Raw genomic sequence first — 18,383 nt, forward strand, 5'->3', positions numbered from 1 at the left:
CACCAAAGCAGGATTAGGGTTTTACGCATCCTCGCGGCCTGAACCTGGGTAAACGATCCTTGTGCTGATTGCTAATCCTGCTCTTCTCACAACCCCGCACGCCGCAACCATAGTAGGGATTCTTGTGATACCATAGGTGTCGTTTCCCACCGACATCTTTGGCATGCCAGGTAGGGGCGCGATTGTGAGAATCGGGTCTAGTAGTTGGCCTAGCAGTTCTTCCTCGCCATGGCTCCTAAGAAGAAGATGACCACGGCGATCAGTTCATCTGGGACCGGACTGCCAGTACCGGTGCGGACCAGTAGCGGGCCAGTCGCGGAGAGGACCCATGGCGCGGCCCGCGAACATCCACAGCACCCTAGCAGTCCAGGCCTGGTGAGCGGCGTCGTTCATGCGCCAGGCGACGAGCTACGCGTCGTGGGCTCCAGAGACGGAGTCGGGCCCCCCACAGGCGGCGTGGGGCCCTCCAAGGGCATCGCCGTGCCGCCAGACAGCGGCGCGGCGACCTCCAAGACGCCAACACTAGCACCCACGGCGCGCTCTTCTCAGGTCGTGCGCGATGAGCAGCGCTGCCTTGCTGGTGACCCTGGGCGCCGCCCTGGGAAGAGTCCCATCCGCCCTTCACATGATGAGGAGGGTCAGCATGCACGCCGAGGTGCTAGCGGAGGTGGTGGACGGCTGCGGGGCCATGATGGGGCTCCTTCTAACGCGGTTAGAAGTCGAAGCGCATTGCGGTCCACACAGCTTTCGCCGTCGCCCACACTAGCAGAATCCCTAGCACGCGCGCAGCTACTCCTCGACTTTCCTCCTGCTGCGGAGAAGCTTGACGAATGGAGGGCCACCGTCCGGAGCCTCGTCGGCATCGCTAAAAACGACGAGTTGCGGCCGGCAGGACCCGTAGGTCATCGCTCCGTCGAGCCACCGCATGCCAGCGGAGGTCGGGACGGAGGCGATGCGGCCACGGTGCACTCCCCTCCTCCATCCCGACCACCGCGGGTGTCGGTCCGTCACGATGATGCTCGTGATGATATCTCCATAGCATCGTCCGACCCGTGAACCCACCGCGACCAGCGTCAAGTTCTTCGGGAGCGAGCTCATGAAGACACTCGAACCACCATCGAGCACCGGCGTGACGTGCGCCACCAGTCGGACAGGCGGGCAGGGCCCACTACGGACCACCCAACACCGGGAGGCTACGGTGGCCTACCCTACGAGGTGGGTTGTCCGGCCTTCACCCGTGAGCTGCGGCAGTTCCAGTGGCCCTCCCCCCGCATGTTCAAGCCCGACATTGGCGAGAAGTACAACGGCAAGACTCACCCGCCGGTGTTCCTCAGCATCTACACCATCGCGATGCAAGCTGCTGGGGCCTGTGACGATAAGGTGCTTGCCAATTACTTCCCGTTGGCACTCAAGCCCAATGTTATGTCATGGTTGATGCACTTGCCGGTGGACTCCATTTCTTCTTGGGCGGGTCTGTGTCATGAGTTTGTTGGCGCCTTTACGGGCGGCCATCAAGATCATGGCTAGGCGAGTGACTTGCATATCATCCCCCCAAAGGAAGGAGAAAACTTGCGCAAGTACATCCAAAGGTTCGGCCGAGTGCAGTACAACATCCCCGACGTTCATCCTGCCACCGTGATCAATGCATTCCATCAAAATGTGCGCAACCGTAAGATGCGTGAGGAGCTAGCGATGAACAAGGCCAAGGATGTGGCCAAACGTTATGTACTGGCCGATCGATGCGCTCGTGCTGAAGAGGGAAGGAAGTACCCCGGCAAAGACGCCGGTGCGAAAACCGACTCCACGGATGATACCACCACCTCGACGAAGAAGGGCCGGCGCTGTAACAGGAAGCGCAAGGGCAAGACCGTGCTTGCCGTCGAGGGGTCCGACGATACCGGCGCCACCCAGAAACCCAAGGCGAGTGACCCCGGCAAGGAGGTTGCCGGGTGTGTCGCTTGCTAGGCCTTGGCGGCTGCCGATAAGCTAGGGGGCCCCGGCAAGCAGTATTGCAAGATCCACCACACCAAGGGCCATGACCTCCAGAACTGCTCGCCGAGAAGCAGAAAGCCGAGTATGAGCGGCGGGACAAGGAGAAGGGCCAAGAGGGTGCCGAGGGATCTGACAAGAAGCGTGCGGCCAAGGAGGTCGCCGCGGCAAAGATAATCAGCAGGAGAGGCCCGCCCGGGGCCGCGACAAGAAGCAGGAAGATGATGATCACGACGAGGACGATGAGTCCGGCGACCACGAGTTCCAGAAAGCCACAGAAGCCATGTGCGTCGATGGTGGCGCCTCGCTGCATACATCCCACCGCCAGCTCAAGCAGTGGGCGCGTCAGATCACAGCGATGGAGCCACCACTCGACGCACGGAAGCCGCTGAGGTGGTCTAGCACGCCTATCATCTTCGACACCGAGGACCATCCTGACCGCATTACTGCGGTTGGATGCTTGTCGTTGTTGGTTTCACCAACAATCTGCAACCTCAAGGTGACGAAGATGCTGGTTGATGGCGGGGCCGGTCCGAACTTGATCTCGCCTGTTATGATAAAGAGGCTGCAGATCCCTGATGGAGACCTCGGGGAGACGGGCACGTTCCAAGGGGTCAACCCGGGGAGGAGCCAGCCGAAGGGAAAAGTCACGCTGCCCGTGACGTTCGGAGGCGAGCTGAAGTACAGGACGGAGAGGATTGTCTTTGATGTAGCCGAGATCCCATTGCCCTACAACGGGATCCTCGGCCGCCCGGCACTAGCCAAGTTCATGGCGGATTCACATAACGCCTACAACACGCTGAAGATGCCGGGGCCAATGAACATCATCACCGTCCCCTCCGACAAGAAAGACGCGTTGATTTGCACCGACCAACTCTACCGGGAAGCAGTTGCAGCAGCTGCCACCAAGGCACCTGCTCCTGCCGGCGGAGCCCCGGGAGGAAAAAGACCGGCGAGACCCCTCGCACCCACTCCGGCAAGCGCACCTCTTTGGGGTGTTGAGCTCCCGTTGAGGACGTGCCAGAGAGCTCCACCGGCAATAGCAAGAAGTCCAGAGCTCGTCAAGGAGGACGGTAAGGGGGGAGCTTTTACTATAAGCTCCACCCTCGATAGCAAATAAGAAAGTGAGCTCGTCACTTTCCTGCGGGCAAATGTTGATGTGTTTGCATGGCAAGCCTCCGACATCCCTGGCGTTCCCAGGGAAGTGATTGAGCACCATCTTGCTGTCTGTCCTCATGCACAGCCCATCAAGCAGAAGGTCAGGAAGCAAGCTCTGGAGAGGCAGGAGTTCATCACGGAGGAGATCAGAAAACTAGAGGCAGCAGGCTTGGTGAGGGGAGTGCTCCATCCGACGTGGTTAGCCAACCCGGTAGTGGTGCACAAGGAAAACGGGAAGTGGAGACTGTGTATTGATTACACAGACATCAATAAAGCTTGTCCAAAGGATCCCTTCCCGTTACCGCGCATCAACCAGATTGTCGACTCCACGGCTTGGTGTGACCTTTTATCATTCCTCAACGCCTACTCAGGGTACCACCAGATCTTCATGACGAAAGAAGACGAGGAGAAGACAGCATTCATCACCCCATGTGGTACGTATTGCTTTTTACGGATGCATTTTGGGTTGAAGAGTGCTCGCTCAACCTTCGCCAGAGCAGTCCAAATTGGTTTTGAACCCCAGCTACATAGAAATATGGAAGCTTATATGGATGACATAGTGGTCAAAACCAAGGACAAAGAAACACTTGTGCAAGATCTGGAGGAAACATTTGCAAACCTGCGCAAGATCAACCTTAAGTTGAACCCTGAGAAGTGTGTCTTCGGTGTCCCGTCTGGCAAGCTTCTCGGGTTCTTTGTGTCGCAGCGCGGGATTGAGGCAAACCCAGACAAGATCAAGGCCATCGAGCAAATTGAGGCACCTAAATGGATCAAAGACGTGCGTCGGCTCGCTGGCTGCATTGCCGCCATGAGTAGATTATCTCCAAGTCTGCGGAGCGTGCCCTTCCCTTTTTCAAGATCTTGAAGAAGACGGGCCCAATGGAGTGGACCCCGGAGGCCGGGGCAGCGCTACAAGATTTGAATAAGTACCTCTCCTCTACCCCCAGTGCTGGTTGCGCCCAAACCACAAGAACCGTTGCTGCTGTACCTAGCGGTAATGAATCAGGTGGTTAGCGCCGCACTAGTGGCGCAGAGAGAGGTCGACAAAGAGGCAGCGGCAGCGGCAGAGTCAACGGATGGCGAACCGGAACCCTCCCCGGCATGGCTCGGTCCCGGCAAGACCGAGTCCCCGACAGAGGCTGACGCCAGTGCGACAGGGCCCGTGCGACTGGGTGAAGTGGCACAGAGGAAGAAAATGGTGCGGCACCCAGTTTACTTTGTCAGCTCCCTCTTGTAGGGGGCTAGGTCGAGGTACTCAGGTGTGCAAAAATTGCTCTTCGGCCTCCTTATGGCCTCGAGGAAGCTGCGCCATTACTTCCAAGCGCATGAGATCACCGTGGTCACCCGCCTCCCATTGCAACAGATACTGCATAACCCAGATGCAAAGGGGAGGATCGTGGAATGGGCCATGGAGCTGTCAAGTTTCGGTTTAAAGTTCGAAAGCACCTCGACGATTCAGAGCAGAGTCTTGGCGGAGTTTGTTGCAGAATGGACCTCGACGCCCGGTGAAGAGGTACGGGAGACCGCTCTCCCCGGCGAGGAAACGAGCCGCAACTGGATCATGTACTTCGATGGGGCTTTTCCGCTGCAAGGCGCCGGTGCTGGTGTGCTGCTTGTCGCACCCACCGGAGAGCACCTCAAGTATGTCGTCCAAATGCACTTTCCCCAGGAGATGTCAACTAACAACACCGCCGAGTACGAGGGCTTGCTTGCCGGTCTCAGGATCGCGGCGGACCTCGGAGTCAAAAAGCTCATCATCGGGGCGACTTGCAGCTTGTCGTCAGGCAGATCAACAAAGATTATCAAAGCCCGTTGATGGAAGCTTACGTCGATGAAGTGAGGAAACTGGAGGAGCGCTTTGACGGTATACAAGCAGAGCACGTCCCTCGGACGGAAGACGACATCACCGACTACCTGTCAAAGCGCACTGCCCTCAAGCTACCTATGGAACTAGGTACTTTTGTGCTTCGGTTAACTCAACCATCCGTTGAACCATCAACCGGGCAGAACAAGCGAAGGAAGCTAGGCCCCGGCAAGTATTCCCCACTGAGCTCCCCGGAGCCGCTGGCGAAGATGTTGCCATGGATGCCGATCCTACCGTGAGGCAACCGACTCCGGCAGGGCCTCAGGCCATGGCCATAGAGACGGTCGCTCCCGTGGCAGAAGAGATGCCTTTGGTCCTTGTCGTCGAGCCACAAGCTCCGGCCTGGGCACGGCACACCGTTCGATTCTTCCAAAAAGGAGAGCTTCCTGAGGAGCAGGAAGAAGCAGAGAGAGTAGCCTGCCGGTCTGCTCTGTACCAATTTGTTGACAACTTCTTGTACAGAAAAAGACCGAATGGGGTGAAATTGAAGTGCATCTCCCGGGAGGAAGGACTAGAGCTGTTGGCAGAGATACATGGAGGCATATGTGGATCCCACATAGGGTCGAGGGCCCTTGCTGGCAAGGCTTTCCGACAAGGTTTCTTCTATCCCACTGCCCTCCAGGATGCGACAACACTAGTACCTAAGTGTGAAGCGTGCCAGTTCCATTCAAAGAAGCTTCATCAACCAGCTCAAGCCCTTTAAACCATCCCCCTCTCCAGGCCCTTCTTGGTCTGGGGGCTCGACATATTGGGCCCTTTCCCTCGCGTCGTCGGGGGCTTTGAGTACTTGTACGTTGCAATCGACAAGTTCACAAACTGGCCAGAGGTGGAAGCGGTGAGGAAGGTGACAGCGCAGTCAGCCATCAAGTTCTTCAAGGGGCTAGTTTGCCGTTTTGGGGTACCCAACAGGGTCATCACCGAAAACGGCACACAGTTCACAAGCCACGTCTTCATGCAGTACATTGAAGATCTCGGCAGCAACGTCTGTTTCGCTTCCGTGGCACACCCACGAAGCAACGGCCAAGCGGAGAGAGCAAAGGCTGAAGTTCTGCGAGGCTTAAGAATGAAGACTTTTGACAGGCTGCGCAAGAGTGGAAGATGCTGGATTGATGAGTTGTCGACAGTTCTTTGGTCGATCAGAATGACGCCAAATCGAGCCACCAGCCAAACCCTTTGCCCTGGTCTACGGGGCAGAAGTAATTCTTCCCACGGAACTCATATACGGGTCCCCTCGAGTGCTCGCTTATGATGACCTTGAGCAAGAGCGATTGCGGCAAGATGACACAGCACTCCTTGAGGAAGATCATCTGCGGGCGGCTGTGAGAGCGGGACGCTACCAGCAAGCCTTGCACCGCTAACATAGCTGCAAGGTTCATGCCCGGAGCTTTGACGAAGGCGACCTTGTTCTTCGGCGCGTTCAGTCGGCCAAGAATTCCAACAAGTTGGTGCCAAAGTGGGAAGGCCCTTATCGGGTAACTCGAGTCACCAGGCCCGGCACAGTCCGCCTGGAGACCGAAGATGCCATTCCAGTGAGCAACTCCTGGAACATCGAACATCTTCACAAGTTTTACCCATAAGGCGCGGCTGCCGGGCCTCCCGGCAAGCCACCTTTTGTACAAGCCTTGCCGGCAAGGCATGTAACCCTTTGTACTAGGGATTTTTGCATTCGTGCCCCTAGTTGGGTAACGCTCGACTGATTTGCCCCTAGTTTTTCAATAATTGCGGTTTTATGGCAAACCGTAATTGGTCGGAATCGGCCCGGAAGGGCAAAAACACAAGGCGAGTGAAGTGAGCTGGGCAAAACCGCAATTATTGAAAAACTAGGGGCAAATCAGTTGAGCGTGACCCAACTAGGGGCACCAATAAAATTGTTCCTTTGTACAAAGCCAGACGCAGACCCTAAGCATAAATAAACGAAGCGCTGGCGCCCTAAGTTATAGCATGCATGCTAGGTCGAGTCTTCTCGTGGAATTGTCATGGTAGATGTCCTTAGTGTGAGGACTTAGTCGCAAGGCCAACGCATCTATGTGGTAGCTTGAGAGGGGTTGAGAAGAATCGAGTGACGCAACACGCAAGACAAAGATTTAGACAGCTTCGGGCCTCGGGAAACATCATCCGGTAATAACCCTACATGTTGTTTGAGGCTAGGTCTGATTATCATCACGTGGGAGTCACCGTAAACCGGCTCTCCTCTAGTTGTGTCTAGCCCTAGAGATTGTTTCTTGTTTTCCTCCCTCTTTGGGGAGCCCTGCCCCTCCTTATTTAAGTTGAAGGGGGGTTACATGTAGAGTCTATCTCGGACTAAGACTTAAACTATTTTGACTTCCCTTCATGGGCTTCATAACCCATGGCAACCCAGTTATTACCGTCTGCCGGTTTAACATGGTCTATCGGTTTAACATGGTCTGCGGGTTTAACATGGTCTGTCGGTTTAACATGGTTTGTCGGTTTATGATTGACTTAACACCTGTCGGGTTATCATCTGACTTAACTCCTGCCGGTGTTACCATCTGTCTTACCACCTACCGGTTTACCACTCGCCGGTTTACCGTCTGTCTTATCCATCTATCTTAACTGTTTGCTGGTTTACCATCCGCCGGTTTACCAAGTCCCGGCCGGGTCATACCATGGGGTATATCCCCGACATTAGCCCCCAGTTTAATTTGGATTTATCCATGTTAAACTGATCCTCATCATCCTTAAGTCCTTGTCACTTCCTTCTTCTAGAAAATCCGGTTTAATAGGCCAGCTTCATAATCAACTTGTTGTCATTGATTTCTCATAGAAAATATATTGTAAAGAATAACTCCTTTGATTCAGCTCCCAATGAAAAAATATTGGTCCTTGAAATACTCATCTGATCTTCAGCTGGTTTAAGAATGTTGAACTTGCCAGTTTACAAATATTGATGCCACCGGATCATAACTGTTTGTTAACATCAGCTTTTGAAAATATACGTCTTATATGTCTATCACTTGTAGCCCTCAAATCCTAAGAAGGCAACGTAGTAACAGCTTAAGATTTGCTTCAATATGAATGTCATAAGCTTGAAGAAATCCAGTTTGTTCATCTCAATCACTAGTCAGAACTGAGTATTCCACATATGTAGCCCCCAAGTGTCGAGTTGTCATGCTTCCAGCAACCCGGGACTTGTAATTTCCTGATGCTCATAAAAACTTCAACCAGTGTAGCCCCCAAGGGCCGGGTCATTATGCAATAATGAAGAGGGACTTTGCAAATATAATCATGTAAACTTTGAACAGCAACGTGTAGCCCCCAAGGGCTGGCTCGGTAAGATAATATTGAACTGGGAGTTGATATATACTTCAACGAAAATAACATCATATGATGTAACCCCCATCATGGGGCTTGAATCCATGTCCACAAGGTTAAGAGCTTTGTGCTTTACCAACTGAGCAGTGGACCCTTCAATATAATGGATAAAAAAGCTTTGTACCTTGAATAGTTGACAGGAGCAATTGGTAGCCCCTAAGGGCCGACTCATTACAATGTGATGAGTCGGGTCTTCAATAAGGTGAGCAAACAATGACTTTGCATTAGCCCCCAAGTGCCATGGTGCATGCTAGCATTGACATGGGACTTGCACATTTGATGTAATCTCAATTTGAATAATGTAGCCCCCAAGTGTCGGGTCGTAAGCCTGCAGCGACTAGGGACTATTCCCTCCATTGTAGAATAAATCATATCCATTGATAAAATAATAGCCATTGCGCTAAAGCGACTTTGAAAACCTCAATCATAATATTGGTTATTGATAACCATAATAAAAATCTAGCCATGTTGGCTATTAAGGATTTGAATAATATAACCTGGTTTGAAAACTGATTCCTGCCATATAAACCGGTATATCCGTGGACATATGATACATGCTATGATGATGTAATGATGATGCAATATATAATGATGTATGTGTATGATCAAGAGGGTTTAAGTTATGGTTCAGATACGACTAGAACCCCCAAGTAGTCATAATTGTGGCATTGCATCGATTAAGAGGTGTAGCTATGGTTCGAATACGACCAAGCCCCCAAGCGATTTCCCTGGTGCCCTTATGCCTATCAAGAGGTGTAGCTATGGTTCGAACCCATAGCCCCCAAGTGATTTCCCTGGTGGCCCTTATGCCTATCAAGAGGTGTAGCTATGGTTCAGACACGACCAAGCCCCCAAATGATTTCCTTGGTGGCCCTTATGCCTATCAAGAGGTGTGACTATGGTTCGGACACGACCAAGCCCCCAAATGATTTCCTAGGTGGCCCTTATGCCTATCAAGAGGTGTGACTATGGTTCGAACATAGCCCCCAAGTGATATTGTGAGCTGTGCTCAAGGGATACCCATGTTTGAGTTGTGCTGTGCAGCAGACTCTCTTTGGCCCCTTATGATAATATTGGCTTGATAGCCGGATTACTGAAAAATCCAAAGCTATGCTCTTATGATAATATTGGCTTGATAGCCGGATTACTGAAAAATCCAAGTTGTGCTCTTATGATAATATTGGCTTGATAGCCGTATCAAGAGGATAGTAATGCCATGTTCTCTTTGGTGAATACACCTATGTTTGAACAGGAAGCCCCCAAGCGATATATTTCTGAGATGTGCTCGCCGGGTGCCTATGTTTGAGTTGTGTTGTGCAACAAACCCTCTTTGTCCCCTTTTTGACTTTTCTGAGAACTCGAACTTGGCGAGAGATATTTCTTCTTGAACCGGATGTTAAACCGGATATTGAGAGCTTCAAAGCTTTATGGGAGACATCTTTCCCTTGAACCGGATTTTGAACCGGAAGCATCATTGTGAGCCGGAATTTTTCTGACGGCCTTTTAAATTTTCATCGATAGAGCAGTAATCTCCAGGGCCGGGTTATTTTTCCCTCCCATGACCCAGAGTTCTTGAATGCATTGAAATCGGCCAATTCTGCCGAGTCATGCCACTGTAGTCCCCGCGTCTCAAGATGACTCGAGGAGTTGGCTTGAGATTCTTCATATTTGACCATAGGAGAAGGTGTATATCATTGGTGTTGATAGCGCGATGTGAATCCACAGAATGTTGAAATGACTGCGGCGGGTTATAAATGATCCTATATGAGCCATGTCAGCAACTCGGCCAATGGTTCCTTCCAACGGGCTGTTTGAAGTTAACCAAACTATAGTGGCAGCGACTTGTGCGCATGCCCATTGAGCCATCCAGCACAGACGGCGGCTGATAATACATGATAATTTTGCCTCCAATTTGTTGGAAGAAAAACGGGCTACCCAAGCAGTGACTTGCTCATCCTCAATAAACAGCTCATGCAGACAGGTGCGGCCCAGTATGTTGATGTAGACCAGGTTGCGATAGACGGACGACGAAAGACGACCGCGACTTCAGAGGCGGCATAAACAGATGACTCGGCCACGGTGCTGTAAGCGGTGCGGACGGGAGAGTCGGCCGTGGCATTTCTAAATCAGTGCGTACTGACAATTCGGGCGCGGCAGCGGTAGTCGGTGCGGGTGCGAGAGTTCGCCAAGACATTTAAACCGGTGCGAGCGTCCTGTCCATGGTACGATGCCACTTTTGTAGTGGACTTTATCCTGCATAAAATATATTGAAACACAGAGTAACTGTTTTCAAACAAATTAATATGCGCTAATAAAATATATAGAAAAGATAGCACCTGGCAACTTGTCAGACAAACGCGGGCATCAACAGTGGATGATATAGTCGGACGAAAAGAGTTCTCAGATATACTTTGAACTTTGTCCGATCTTTTTAAATCGCTGTCAGGGGTTGGGTGCGACATATGCCAAAGGACGGCTTATCATGGTGGGGACGATAGAACATCGCCGGTGCCTGGAAACGGGATGAGGCGAAGACATGCACGCCGGCGGATCTTACCCAGCTTCGAGGCTCTCCGTGGAGATAATACCCCTACTGCTGCTCTGCGGGGTCTCCGCATGATCACTAAGGCAAAGTGAGTACAAGGTTGCTCCTTGAGCTATTTGTGGAGGTAGGAGAAGGCAAGGCTAGCTCTCTCCTTCCTATATGGTCTGTCTAGTGCTAATGGATTTGAACCCTTTGCATGGGTGCCCTGGGGGGTTTATATAGGCCTACCCCCCAGGGGTACAATGGTAAAACCGGCTGGGTGCGGGTCCCAGCCGTCTGTCTCTCAGGCCGTTGTCTTCTCCGCCGACTCCTGGGGCCCGCCGACTGGCGGGTCCCGCCGACAGGCCTGGTACAGGGGTGTCAGCCCTTGTCCGCCGCGTGCGGGTCTTGCCGGCTGCAGATTACTGTAGTCGTGCTTCTAATGACGCTGGCTTGGTCAGGGGGTCATGGCAACAGTGCCGCCGCCGGACGGGCGATCACTGTCGCCATTCCACGTCGTGTCTGGTTAATGGCGTGTGGGGCCCAAGGGAGGGGCCGGCCGACTCATGGGGGCCGACTCCCAACGGGTCCGTCTCTTGGTGCTCTTGTCGTCTTCAGTGCTCCCGTTGACTGGCGGGGCCCGCCTTCTTTGGGTCGTATAGACAGGCCGTCGTGGGCACTGGGCTCCGCCCCCAAGGGCTGATGTCAGGGCCGGCATGGCAACAGTGCCACGCCAGACGGAGATCTTCGTGGGTACGGCGCACTGTGGCCATGCCTGCCCTTAATTAACAGGGTGGTTGAAGTCGCGGGCCGACTTCCTATAGCCGGCCTCTTCGGAAGTCGCCGGCCTGGAGTCGGCGTATCTTGGAGCTGCCTCTGGGACTCGGCTTATCTTGGAGTCGCCTCTGGGACTCGGCTTATCTGGGAGTCGCCTCCGGGACTCGGCTTATCTTGAAGTCGCCTCCGGGACTTGAGGGGCGCAGCCTGCCCCGATGTCTTGAAAGGTTCTGGGACTCGGGTTAGCCTACCCGTGGCCCATTACTCCGACAATAGTCCCCGAAGCTGGTGAGGCTCCGAAGGTGATACGTCGTGGGGCCTCAACAGTTTCATTCTTCTGGTGGTGGAAGTTGGGCCTTGCTTGCCATCTTCCTTCAAGCCGACTAACTGAAGTCGGACTCGCAGAGGGCCGTCTTGCCCCCCTAAGGAGTTTTGAAAGTCGCGGCGGGAACCAAGCGGCATGCCGGGTACGCTTCCCGCGGTCGCCCGCCGCGGCCCCGTCGCGTGGCGCCACGTGGCAGGGGCAGTCTGCCTACCCACGCGCGCGGCGGGACAGGCCGTCAGGCGGGGCCCGCCACTACCGCGCCTTGGCACGCGAACGGATCCATTGTGGCCGTGCGGACGGTTGGGTTTCCCACATCGTTACTGCGCACAGTAACTTCGTGGGGTAAATCGTGGGGGGGGCGTGGGGTCCCGTGCACAGTTAATCCCACGCCCGCCCCATCGACTTCTCGGCCTATGGGCCTATAAGTAGGCGGGGGGAGCGGGACGGCGAAACACGCGCGCCATTCTTCCCTGCTCCCCTGCCTCCTCTTGCCTCTTCTTCTTCTTGCCGTCGACGCACCAAACCGCGCCGCGCCCGCGGCAATGAGTTCTTCCTCCGCTACCGCGGCCCCTGTCATGCGCTCCGGCGTGTGGGACGGCTCCGAGGTGGACGACGACCTCATCGAGTTCCTCCAAAAAACGCGTCGGCTCCCCAGCGCGAACCTGGTGCGAGCCCGCCGTGCCGGCAGGGGAGATAAGGCCGGCGCCGGAGCAGGGCGAGCGGGTCATATTCCGCTCGCACCTCATGCGCGGCCTGGGGCTGCCGGCGAGCGGCTTCTTCCGCTCCTTCTTGGAGTTCAATGGGCTCCAGCCGCACCACCTCACTCCGAACACGGTGGTGCTGTTGGCCGCCTTCGCCACCCTGTGTGAGGGTTTTCTTGGTGTTCTCCCCACCATCGAGCTGTGGGGAGAGTCCTTTCAATCCAAGCTCGGCACGCACGTCGCTGGCGTGCCGGCTCAGTGCGGCGCCTTCATCGCGATGCGCAGGTCGACCGCCGACAACCCATTCCCCTCCATCGTGCTAATCAAGTCGGTGAAGATGTGGCAGCGGTCGTACTTCTACGTGAAGAATGTCGCCCTAGAAGGAGACTGGGTCAACCTGCCACCCTACGAAGCCGGCGCGCCGGCTGGGAGGCTTCCCAGCTGGTCCCACCGGGCCAAGACGCTGACTCTCGCGGGTGTCGCTGCCGTCGCACGACTCTGAGTGTTGACGCAGTCGGAAGGCTTGGTTGGGGACGACTTGCTGGCCACCTTCGTGGCGCGCCGAGTCCTCCCACTCCAAGGCCGACCTCATCTGATCTGTCAGATGAGTGACCACCGGGACCCGAGCTGGATGTGCACCAGGGACATGCCCCACGCGGAGGTGGCGAACATGGTGAACCACATCACGAACTGTGAGCTCGCAGCGGACTGGCAGTTCGGCAAAGAGCCGTACTCGGGCGCCAGCCCCTCGCCAGTGGTAAGTTGTATATTTTGTTCTTCTATTTTTCTTCTGCAGCCGAATCCGACTTCTGATCCTCTTGGTTTTTTCGAGTCAGAACCCCCTCATCCAGCCGGCAGCCGGTGCCTCGGGACCGCCCCGTGAATTCGTCCCCGGCCGAGCGGAGAGCGATGTCGATGACCCCGACTTGGGGGCAGCGGCAATGGAGGCCGCCGCCGAAGGCAGAGGAGGAGGAGCGGAAGGCGGCTTTAGGCCCTTGGCCACCTTCGCCGACTGGCTAGAAGACGACACCGAAGGGGAAGTCGCCCCGCGCCACCGATCGAAAGCCGGCCATCCAGGCGCGAGTTCCTCCGCCGGCTTGGCCGGTCAAGTTGGCGCGAAGAAGCGCTGGGCCGGGCCGAGTTCGCTCGGCAGCCGGCCAAAGAAGTTCAAGGGGGTGGCCGCCGCGACCAAGCGGGAGGAGGCAGTCGTGAAGGCCAACCGCTTCCGCAAGGAAGTGAAGAAGCCGCCACTAGTCTCTGCGTAAGTGCTCTCTGCCTCCGTCTTGTTTTCTTTGATGAATCTTTTCCGAGTCTTTTTCATTCCTTCTTTGCTTCAGGGCCCCTCTTTCTCTTGAGAGGGTCGCCGTCCCCTCTGTCATGGGGTCGGCCGAGACATCCGCCAATACTCGGCGGATTGACCCCGCCGTTGACCTCCGGGAGGCGACGGAGCAAAACACGCGGGAGAAGCGTGACAAGGAGGAGGCCGACCGCCTGGAGAAGGCGGAGGCCGAGAAAGCGGCGGCCTCCGCCCAGAAGAAACTGGAGGAGGCTGAAGCCGCCGTCGCGGCAAGACAGCGGGCTGAGGAGACCGTGCACCGCCAATCGGTGATGCTCGTCATCCTGCTGAACTCCGCACCGCCACCCCCGGACTTCATGGGGAAGACTGGAGAAGCCGGCGGGGAGAACCCCATCATGGAGAAGGACGGTGGCAAAGCCTCCGCGTCGGGCACGACCATGCCACCACTGCCGCCTCCGCCGCCGTGGGGAAGTGCGCATGGCAAGCAGCCGGCAGGCCCGCCAACGCCGCCGACTAAAGACGAGGCGGTGGCGAGGCTGCTCCTTCAAGTCGCCTCACCAGCGCGCCGTCGCCTTGAGAAGGCGGTTTCGGCGCCACGCCCCTTGGAGGCCGGCGCCGCCAGCTCGGCCATCCCAGATGCCGAGGCGACAAGCGCCGCGCCTACTAGGTGGGTGCGAGGAGGCGGTGACGGTCTGCTGAACCAAGCGCTCCTGGAGGTCCAGGCGAAGCTGCAAGCTGAGGGCGAGGCCATCCAGGGCTGCACCAAGGCGCATCTGGCGTCGCGAGCAGTTATCCGAGTATGCTTTCTTCTTTGACTTTGTTTTTTCTCGTTCTTCTCTGTGGGGGCGCGCCAGCGCACCCACTGGGTGTAGTCCCCGAGTTTCGGGCCGGCTGCTGAGCAGGCGGCCCGGAACTCCATCTGGCGTGTTCCAGATATTCACCTTTGTCTGATTGTTTATCACATGAGTATCACAACCTCCGCGTCACTGCCTTCAACCGCAATGTTGAGCAGCTGGGGAAGCGGATTGCCGACTTGTCGGAGAGCCGGAGTGAGTCCTTTCTCTTTTTCGTGGGGGCGCGCTGGCGCACCCGCGGGCTGTAGTCCCCGAGATTCGGGCCGACTGCTGAGCAGTCGGGCCAGATCTTCCCGGCGACCTTCTTTGTTGACGACTTAACGTCCTTTCCCATTGTTCTTCAGAGTCCAATGCCGCTCTTCAGGAACGGTTGGGCAAAGTCAGCACTGCCCTATGCGCCAAGGAGGAGGAGTGCAGCAAGCTCGCCACAGAGCGCGACCTGCTGGCCGCGCAGCTGGCGGAGCAGAAGGAGCTGCTCAAGAAGGCGCAGGAGAAGGTGGAGAACAGAGAGACCGCTCTCCTGGCCGAGTTCGAAAGCGAGCGCTCCTCCTGGACCGACAAGGAGGCGATGCTGACCTCCGGCTTCCATGAGATCGAAGACATCATCGACGGTGAGTTTCTTTGCTTTCTTTCTTTGAGCCGCCGACTGTAAGTCAGGCCAACTCCTGACTCTTTCTCTTGCTTCTTTATTGTTTGGCAGACTTCTTCCCTGGCCAGTCACAGGCGGTCAATCGAGCCATTGAGGCTGATCGCGAGGCGTGGAGGGCAAATGGCACGGAGATCGCGGCCAACGCCCCCCTGACCATCGACGAGCAGCTCCTGAGCATCGAGACTCATCTGCGGCCGGCCCATCAGTTGCTGCGCCGACTTCAACGTGCCGGGGCCCAGGCGATTGCCGCCCTGTGGCCAGACATGCCGGCTCTGCGCACTCCCAGTCGGACTGCCGACTGGCTGGAGGTCGCAGCTGGCCGTCTTGAGGCTTGGAAGGGTTCCTCGGCCCGGGCTAGAGCGCGCCGGGCCTTGGAATTCGTCAAGGCTTGGTATCCGGGGCTGGACCTGGACCGGCTGGCCGCATTCCGGTCAGAGGCCCAGGCAGAGCTGGTGGCTGTGGAAGGCGCCCTCGTCAAGCGTGCGGCGGCGATTGCCGATTACACAGACACCAGCGTCTTCGTCGCTGAGCGGGCCGCAGACGGCGAGGAGGTGCCGCCGGAGTGGTTCGGGATGAACCCGGACTACGACGAGGACTCGGCGGAGGTGATCGGCTCCAGCACCGAGGAGGAAGGCGAGGCAGAGGACGGAGGCGAGACGGAGGTGCCAGAAGACGGAGCGGGCGACCAGCCTTAGCTCGACCGCGCCTCTAGCAACGAGCCGTGTCCGACCGAGCCGGCTGCCACCGAAGGCGATCAAGCCGAGACTGCCCAGCCGGCCGCCCTGGCGCCTGACACCGCCGTCTCCTCCGACCCTCCGAACCCGACTGCCGCTTCTTAGGCTGCCGTCTTGCGTTTATTTTATCTGCTTTAGTAGTCCTTTGAAAAAACTTGTTAATTTGAACAATTCCACCCGCGGGGTGTATTTTGAACTTGGCCAGGGGCCTATGTTATGTAAATATCTATCCGAATTCTATCTTTCCTTGCTCGTCACTCTTTTGGCTTTTTCCTTTGCCGCTTTCCCACAGTCGCTGCTTTGCCAGACGAACAACCGCTCTGCGGACTGCCGCTGGGTCAAATGCTTGGCTACCTTAGGGAAGGCAAGTACTTGGCCTTTTTTAGAGTCTCTTAACAAGTTGGATAGAAGGCGGCTAGCCGACTATTCAAGAGTCGGCTCTGCGAAGAGAGGCTGGAAGCCGGCTTGGGCTATGGTTATGCTTTGAGTCCTTAGCCATTTTTCGTGTGGGCGCTCATTCTTCCTTACTCTCTGCCCACCAACAGTCGCTCTGTGAGCTGCAGCTTCTGACAGGAGACGGCTTTAAGCGCCACACACTACTTGTCCGACTGTAGGAAGCATTTCATAGCGCAAGACGGCGAGTCCCCGGGCCGACTAGTCGAACCCGGCACCAAGCGGCATAACAAAGAGTAGCATACTCGAAGGCATAATTCTTATCATACAGATAACAAAAAAGGGCAGTCCCCGAGCTCGTCTCGAGGGGCCCAAGGTCTCAGTACTTTAATACAAAGGATAGCGTGGTACATACTGCATCAACTGTAAAATCTTCGGAGAAGATTTGCATTCCATGGCCGTTCCGATTCTTTGCCGGAGTCGTCCCTCTTGCGTGCTCGGGGCTTCTGGGCGTTGATTAGGTAGTAGGAGTCGTTGCCCAGCACTTTGCTGATGATGAAGGGGCCTTCCCAAGGCACCGACAACTTGTGCTGGCCGGCTGTTCGCTGGATCAGTCGGAGCACAAGGTCGCCCTCTTGGAAGGATCTCGGCCTGACCTTCCTATTGTAGTATCGGCGCACACTCTGCTGGTAGATGCTGGACCGGCTGAGTGCCAACAGCCGGCCCTCTTCCAACAGATCGACGCCGTCTTGACGTGCTTCTTCTGCTTCCTCCTTGGTATACATGGTGACTCATGGAGAGTCGAACTCTATGTCCGTTGGGATGACGGCTTCAGCACCGTAGACGAGGAAGAAAGGCGTGAAGCCGGTTGACTTGTTTGGAGTCGTGCGTAGACTCCAGAGGACGGCTGGCAGCTCCTCAAGCCAACAGCCAGCCGAACGCTCGAGTGGTTCGACCAGTCGAGGCTTGATGCCAGATAAGATGAGGCCGTTGGCTCGCTCCACTTGGCCGTTTGACTGCGGATGGGCAACGGACGCTAAGTCCAATCGGATGCCCTGTGTCGCGCAGAAACGGGCCAAGGCACCTTTGGCAAAATTTGTGCCATTATCGGTGATGATGCTGTGCGGTATGCTGTACCAAACTATGATGTCGGCGATGAAAGTCACTACAGTCGGACCGTTCAACTTCTTGATGGGCTTTGCCTCTATACATTTGGTGAACTTGTCCACTGCGACAAGTAAGTGAGTTAGGCCGCCTCGGGCCGTCTTGAATGGTCCCACCATGTCCAGGCCCCAAACCGCAAAGGGCCAGGCGATGGGGATTGTCTTCGGTGCAGAAGCCGGCTGAAGCGACTTGGAGCGAAACTTCTGGCATCCCTTGCATTTTTGGACTAATTCCTTGGCCTCTTCCAGGGCAGTTGGCCAGAAGAAACCGTGTTGAAAGGCTTTGACGATGAGTGCTCTTGAAGCCGCATGGTGGCCGCACTCGCCTTGATGGATGTCTCTAAGAATTGCTTGGCCTTGCTCTGGCTCAACGCAACGCTGGTAGACACCAGTGACGCTGCGCCTGACCAGCTCTCTGTCGATTATGGTGTAGGCTGCCGCTCGGTGTTGCACTTGCCGGGCCAAGATTTCATCAGTTGGCAGATCTTTGTTCACTAGAAACTTGAGGATGGGCTGCGCCCATGAGGGTGCTGCAATTTCTTCAATCGCCACCACTACGACTTGGACAAGGGCGGTTGGGCTGGGAGGCGGCGGGTCGGAGTCTGCGGCCGCTTGCTGGATA

This window comes from Triticum aestivum, chromosome 4B (assembly GCF_018294505.1).
Source record: "Triticum aestivum cultivar Chinese Spring chromosome 4B, IWGSC CS RefSeq v2.1, whole genome shotgun sequence".
NCBI lineage: Eukaryota > Viridiplantae > Streptophyta > Magnoliopsida > Poales > Poaceae > Triticum > Triticum aestivum.